Source organism: Suricata suricatta, chromosome 7 (genome assembly GCF_006229205.1).
Source record: "Suricata suricatta isolate VVHF042 chromosome 7, meerkat_22Aug2017_6uvM2_HiC, whole genome shotgun sequence".
NCBI classification, from domain to species: domain Eukaryota; kingdom Metazoa; phylum Chordata; class Mammalia; order Carnivora; family Herpestidae; genus Suricata; species Suricata suricatta.
The window spans coordinates 105,302,204-105,309,639 of NC_043706.1; the positions used below are offsets into that span (position 1 = coordinate 105,302,204).

General features: G+C 34.5%; 1 pseudogene; it reads left to right on the forward strand.

Annotated features, from left to right (window-relative positions):
* The first annotated feature begins 1,484 nt into the window (after positions 1 to 1,484).
* LOC115295325 lies at positions 1,485 to 2,763 on the forward strand (annotated as a pseudogene).
* The last annotated feature ends 4,673 nt before the right edge of the window (positions 2,764 to 7,436 follow it).

Sequence of the window (7,436 nt, forward strand, 5' to 3'; positions counted from 1 at the left end):
TCTAGCATATCTTTCATATGGTTTATGTCTTGATTTTATAAAAACTTAAAGCAGTCTCAGCTGAGACTGGCATCCTTGGATCAGACTTTGTGGTCTGGCCTAACTTTCTGACCCATTATTATCATGGACACTATGACTTACAATACCATATAAACCAAAAAATTTTAAAAGCTCTAGTGCTACTTGAAAATTAGTGAATATGGGGCTCCTGGGTGGTTCAGTCAGTTAAGTGTCCAACTCTTGATTTTGGCACAAGTCATGATCTCACAGCTTATGAGATCAATCCCCACATGGGGCTCTGCTCTGGGTGTGGAGCCTGCTTACAATTCTTTCTCTCTCTTTCTCTCAGCCCCATACTCACTTCTGTGGGCAAACTTTCTCTCTCAAAATAAATAAATAAACCTTAAAAAATTAGTTAATGTAATTCCCCATACCCACAGGTTACTGCAGGATTGAAGGATATCAGAGCAATATACATAAATCAATTATAGTTCCACATACTAGCAATGAAGAATTAGAAATTAAAATGTTTAAAACAGGTGTCATTTATAATAGCACCAGACACATGATTAACTAGCTATAAATGTGAAAGATACTGATGCTTATAACTATAGAAAACTGATTTTAAAAATTAAATATTTAAATAGATTATAATTTTCCTTCTACCAGAAGAACTTTCATACATATGTTCTTCGTGTCAATCTATTGGTATTAAATTCTCTCAGATCTTATAAATATAAAAAAAATTTCACCTTCAATTTTAAAATATACTTTCATTTGGTATAGGATTCTAGTTTTAGAGGTTTTTTTCTTTTAGTACTTAAAAATATTCTATTGTCTTCTTACATTCTTTTTGAAGAAAAATGTGTTCTTATATTTGACTTTGCTCCTCTGTACATAATGTATATTTTTATTGGGTTATTTTAAGGTTTTTCTCTATATCACAGATGTTTAGTACTTTAGTTGTTGTATGTCTTGCTATACATTTATTCATGCTTCCTATGTTTGGGGTTTGTTGAGCTTCTTGGATCTGTGGATTTATAATTTTTCTTAAAATTTGGAAATTTTTCAGGCATTATTTACTCAAAATTGTTTTCTGTTTTCTATTCTCTTTTTTCTCCTTTTGGGACTCCATTTACACATGTAGGAGGTTTCTTGAATTTGTATTATTAATCACAGATATTCTGTATATGTTTTTCTTTTTTCTTTCCAGAAAGTTTATATTATTATGTATTCAAATTCAATATTTTCTTGAGTCAGAGCGAGAATATTCCAGAGAGCTATTTCACAGCCACTGGTACCTATACTGGGGAAACAGCATACAAGCAAGAAGCTTACAGCCTCAGTGGTGAAAATGTTTTCATGTCAGAGATTGAGAATTCTTGCAATCATTTATGTCATCCCTTCTTCTCCAAACAGAAGATACCAAAAAGTTGCAATCAAAGATCTCTTCATCTTATTGATAAAGCCACCAATAAGCCAAAATGTCTGTCAATGTCAACCACAGTGTATCAGACCAGTTCTATCACTACAAGATGCCCCGTCTGATTGCCAAGGTTGAGGGCAAAGGAAATGGTATCAAGACAGTTATAGTCAACTTGATAGATGTTGCAAAGGCACTTCATTGGACTCCAATGTATCCCACCAAGTATTTCAGTTGTGAGCTGGGAGCACAGACCCAGTTTGATGTTAATAATAACCATTAGATTGTCAATGGATTTCATGAGACAAATAAGCTGCAAGAAGACATGTTAGATGGATTCATTAAAAACTTTGTTCTCTGTCCTGAGTATGAGAATCCTGAAACAAATCTGCATGTCAATCCAAAGAAGCAACCAATAGGTAATTCTTGTAAAGCCTGTGGCTATCAAGGCATGCTTGATACACATCATAAACTCTGCATGTTCATTCTCAAAAACCCACCTGAGAATAGTGACACAGGAAAAAAAGAAAAGAAAAGAACAGGAAGGGCAAAGACAAGGAAAATGGTTCCATGTCCAGCAGAGACCCCACCACCACCACCACCAAATGAGATCAGTCCTCCTCCACATGTTGTGGGAAAAGAGGAGGATGATGACTGGGGGGAGGATACAACTGAGGAAACTCAAAGATACAGGATGGATGAAATCAGTGACCATGCGAAAGTTCTGACAGTGATGATTTGGAAAGGACTATTGAAAGAGTAGGTCAATATCCTGTTTAATTGTGTTGAGAAAATGAAAGAAGGTATTATTGACTCATCAGACAAAGAAATTGTTGCTGAAGCAGAAAGACTGGATGTAAAAGCCATGGTCTCTCTTGTTTTGACTAAAGTTCCTCTCAATAAGATTAGAGAACAAATTAAGAAATACAGGCGCCATTTCCTACGATTTTGTCACAACAACAAAAAAGCTCAATGGTACCTTCTTCGTGGTTTGGAGTGTGTGGTAGCCATGCATCAAGCTCAGGTCGTTTCCAAGATTCCTCATATCTTGAAGGACATGTATGATGCAGATCTGTTGGAAGAAGAAGTCATCATTAGTTGATCAGAAAAGGCCTTTAATAAAGATGACTCAAAAGTCCTCGCCAAGAGATTCATGTCAAAGCAGAACCATTTATAAAATGGTTGAAGGAAGCAGAGGAGGAATCTTCTGGTGGTGAAGAAGATGATGAAGATGAGAGGTGGTGTATTCAAAGACTGCCAGTGTACCTAAAATTGAAGCTGTGAAGTCTGACAGCAAATGCTATTTAAAGGGGTGGGTGCAGCCCAGCTTAACAGTGTAATGCTGCAAATCTTTCTGCATCATCAACCAGAACTGCAACATGTATGTGCAAAAGCTACAATGGCTTAACATCATGCTATACTTTTAAACTCAATATTTTCTTAATTTTTCCTTCTTTAAAATATAATCTGCTATTAATCTCATCCATTGTATTTTTATCCAAGACATTTCAGTTTTCATTTGGGAGAGCTTTATTTGGATCTTTTCAAAACTGTTATGTCTCTACATAACATTTTGAACATACAGAATACAGTTATAACTTTTGATGTCCTTGTCTACTAATTGTATCATCTGCTTAAATTCTAGATATATTTTAGCTGATTCCTTTTCTACTTCTTATGAGTCATATTTTCCATCTTCTTCGAATATCTGCTAATTTTTTATGGATGCTAGACAATACAAATCTTACCTTTTGGGTGCTAAATATTTTTGTATTATTATAAATATTCTTGAAATTTTTTCTGGGACACAGTTATTTAGAAATAATCATATTGTCCCTTGCTTTTAAGCTTTGTTAGACAAGACAAGAGCAGCCTTTAGTATTATAGCTAATTATTTCCCACTAGTGAACCAAACCTCTCTTAGGTGCTCTATCCAGATTTCCATATATAAGGTTTCTAGTTTAACTAGTTGGAACAGGCACTATTTTAGGCAAGGAATAAATATTAGGCACTTTCCTCCTTAATCCTTTTGGATTGTTCAAATGGTTTCCTTTCCTTACATGCATGAACTGATTAGTACTCAGCTGAAGAGCAGAGGGTGACTTTCTGGACATCTCAGAAGTTCTCTCTCTGTGTAGCTACCTTCTCTCCACTGCTTTGTCTTGTGAATTCTATCTGCCTTGATGTCCCCAAATGGTCAGCTCCATCTTGCCAACCTAAGGAGTCTGTGGGGTTCTGCCTGAGTTCTTCCTCCCTACACAAGGCTAGGACTCACTGTCAAGGAGTTCATTTGGGAAACTGTAGACCTCCCCTCATTTGTCTCTCAACTCTCGGGAATCATTGTCTTGTACTGCCAGTTCTACAATGCCTTAAAAACCATCGTCTAACATATTATGTCTATTTGGTTGAACCAGGAGGTAAACCTGGTCCTTATAATTCCATATTTTTCAGAATCATAATCTCAAGGGAACTATTGAAATATCTTTATAACTGATTTCCATATCTAAATTCATTCTTCTTAAATATTATTGTTACCTTCTTATTTAAAATATGTCTGTAACCCCAAAGTACCACAGCAATAGTACCCAAATGTCTATTTTTAAACAGTTTCCAGGTCTGTGGTAAAGTTCTTATCAGAAAAATGAGAAAAATAAGAGTTTTAAATACAATTTTATTGTGAAATACAGCATCATAAATATTCAATCTGTAATACAATTTTATTGTGAAATATAGCAGCATAAATATTTAGTTTACAGTTCAATAAATTATCACTAAGTAAAAGTTTATTTAACATCATCAAATTAAGAAATAAAAAAATTTGCCAGCTGCCCAGAAACCCCACACAGGTCTCTTGTAAACCGTATATGTATGTATGTATGTATACAGGAAGATACATACATACATACTTTGTTTTATATTGCTTCTCTTTTTTCATAATTGTTTATATTTAACTAATGTTACCAAAACAGTAAGATATGGTGGAATGTAGTTGAAACCTCACTCAACTGAGGCAATCAGTGACCTCCACAAGGAAGTTCTATTTAAACTGAGACATAAAAGATAAATAGTCAAGAAGAAGAAAAGAGGTACTATGAGAAAAAACTGTGGTTTTCCTGACAGAAGTAACTTTTGACTAATCTAAACCATAAAGCACATGCACAAACACACACATATTCACATGCACACACACAGGACAGGGAATGAGAAGAGAGTAAAACTGCAGAAGATAGGTACTAAAACCATCATAAAGTAATATAAAATGCCATTGCTATTAAACTTGAAACTTCCAATTAAATAAATATTTTTTCTGGGAAAAAAATGAATTGTTACTGAAAAAGGAAGAAATCAAGTTAATTATGAAAGGATTTTGAAAGTCATAAAATAATTATTCAAGTAATATTCTGGTTTTAGCAATTTCATTGATGCTTTCTTTCTTATTTATAAGGAAAAAATAATATTCTTCTATAGAAAATTATGAGGCAGAAGAAAATGTGGAAGGCTGCAGGTCATTTTATGAAGCTTTTAGAGATAACGCAAAAATTTATATTAGTCTCATCTATAAATATCAAAAAATACTAGAAAAAATCATTAGACATCAAATTAAATGGAGCATGATCAAGAAGGGTTTAGTCTAGAAATAAATGGATAATAGCAATTCTATTAATAAGCTAATTATATCAACATAAAATAAAAAGTTGGTAATTTCATGTAATACTAACAATTTATTAAACACATATTTTTGGAGCATACACTATCTGGCAGGCACTGTTTAAGTTCTGAGGATATAAGATAAGCAATAAGGCATCTATGTTGCCATTGAATGTATATTATAGTGAGAGAGAATGGAACTAAATGTTAATTAAAAGAATACATATTATTTTTAACTTTTTTAGGAACCCCCACACTGTTTTCCATAGTGGCTGTACCAGTTGCATTCCCACCAGTAGTGCAAAAGTGTTCCCCTTTCTCCACATCCCTACAACCCAACAACTACACTACTAAGTATCTATCCAAAGGATACAAAAATGCAGATTTGAAGAGGCACATACACCCCAAAGTTTATAACAGCACTATCAACAATAGACAAATTATGAAAAGAGTCCAAATGTCTATTGACTGAAGAATGGATAAAAATGTGGCGCATATATATATATATGTGTATATATATATGCATACATACACAGTGGAATATTAGTCGGCAATCAAAAAGAATGAAATCTTGCCATTTGCAACAATATGGATGGAACTAGAGCATATTATGCTAAGCAAAATAAGTCAGTCAGAGAAAGATAAATATCATATGATTTCACTAATAAGTGGAATTTAAGAAACAAATCAGATTAACATACGGGAAGGGAAGGAAAAATAAGATAAACAAAGAGAGGGTGGCAAAATGTAAGAGACTCTTAAATTTTGTAAAGAGAACAAATTGCAGGTTGCATGGCAGGCATTACGGAGGGCACTTGTTGATATGAGCACCGGGTGTTACGTGTAAGTGGTAAGTCGTTAAATTCTATTCCTGAAATCATTATTACACTATAAGTTAACTAATTTGGATTTAAATAAAATGTAATATTTTTAAAAAGAATATATATTATAATAATACTAAGTACTATGATCAAAAGGTAACAGGAAGAAGTAAAAGTGTCAAATAAAGAGGCAGCTGTTTTAAGAGACAAGTGAGAAAAAAATTCTCAGAGAAGTTGGATGATACAGAAAAGCTTGCTAAGAAAATATTTAAAAAAGAACTTTGCAGGCAAACAACAAATATAAAATCCCCAGGTGAAAAGGAGGATGGTGTGTCTTGGTGGCGGTAAGAAAGCCAATCCTGACAGACAGAACCGGGGTGGGAAGAAAAAGATATGCTATGAAGCCAGAGAAGACAGAGGCCAGATCTCTCAGGAACTTTTTGCCAAGATTTTAACTGTTAAAGGACACAAACTGAAGGGTTTTTTTTCCTAATTTTTTTTACATTTATTTATTTTTGAGAGACAGAGAGAGATAGAGCACAAGTTGGGGAAGGGCAGAGAGAGAATAAGACAGAATCAGAAGCAGGCTCCAGGCTCTGAGCTGTCAGCACAGAGCCCAAGGCAGGGCTCAAACTCACAAACGTGAGATCATGACCTGAGCTGAAGTCAGACACTTAACCAATGGAGCCACCTAGGTGCCCCTGAAAGGTTTAAGCAGAAGTCATATAATTTTATTTCCATTTTTAAAAGAGCACTCTACTGGGTGGATAACATATTATAACCATAATAATATAAATAGAAGCACAATTAAGGGGATACTAGACAAGGTCAGTCTAGAGATTGAAGTGCTAAAAAGTGGCTGCATTTGACATATATTATGAAAATGTGAGGACAGATCTGCTGAATGGACTATGTGTGATAGATCAAGTCTACTTCATAACAATGCGGAGTTCCAGGGAAGAGAAGATGCGAGGGAAGGAGCAATAGAGACTAAGGTGTGAAGTGTGCTGCTTTGGACACAAAGGTTAGACATTTATAGTGGTTTAGTTGTTTTTACATCCTCAGAAGTGGCTTTCATCACAGAGCTGAGGCAGCAGACCCTGCCACCCAAGCCCAGTCAGCAGAAAAAGGAAAACGATAGAAAGCAAACTCTTTCCTTATAACATAATTCAGAAGGTGAAGCTGTCGCTTCTACTGACATCACACTGGACCAAATTTACCTCGAACATGGTCTTTAGCTGCCCAGCCAAGTACTCGGCTGCAACTCAGGGAGTTCCATTATTAAAGGAAGATGAGGAAAAAGCATACCAGAAAAGAATGAGCATTCTACAGCACAATAATTTACAGTCTCTTACAGACACTCAAGTAGGATGCCAAATAAGCATTTGATATACAACTTAAAAAATGGTTTCTGTAACGTAATAAATAATATTTATGTAAAAGTGAGAACTATCATATTTATTTTGAAACATTAAAATCGGAACTAACACATGGTTGTTGACAAATATTTAACATGAGTCTGGGCTGCTAAATAATAAGACAAC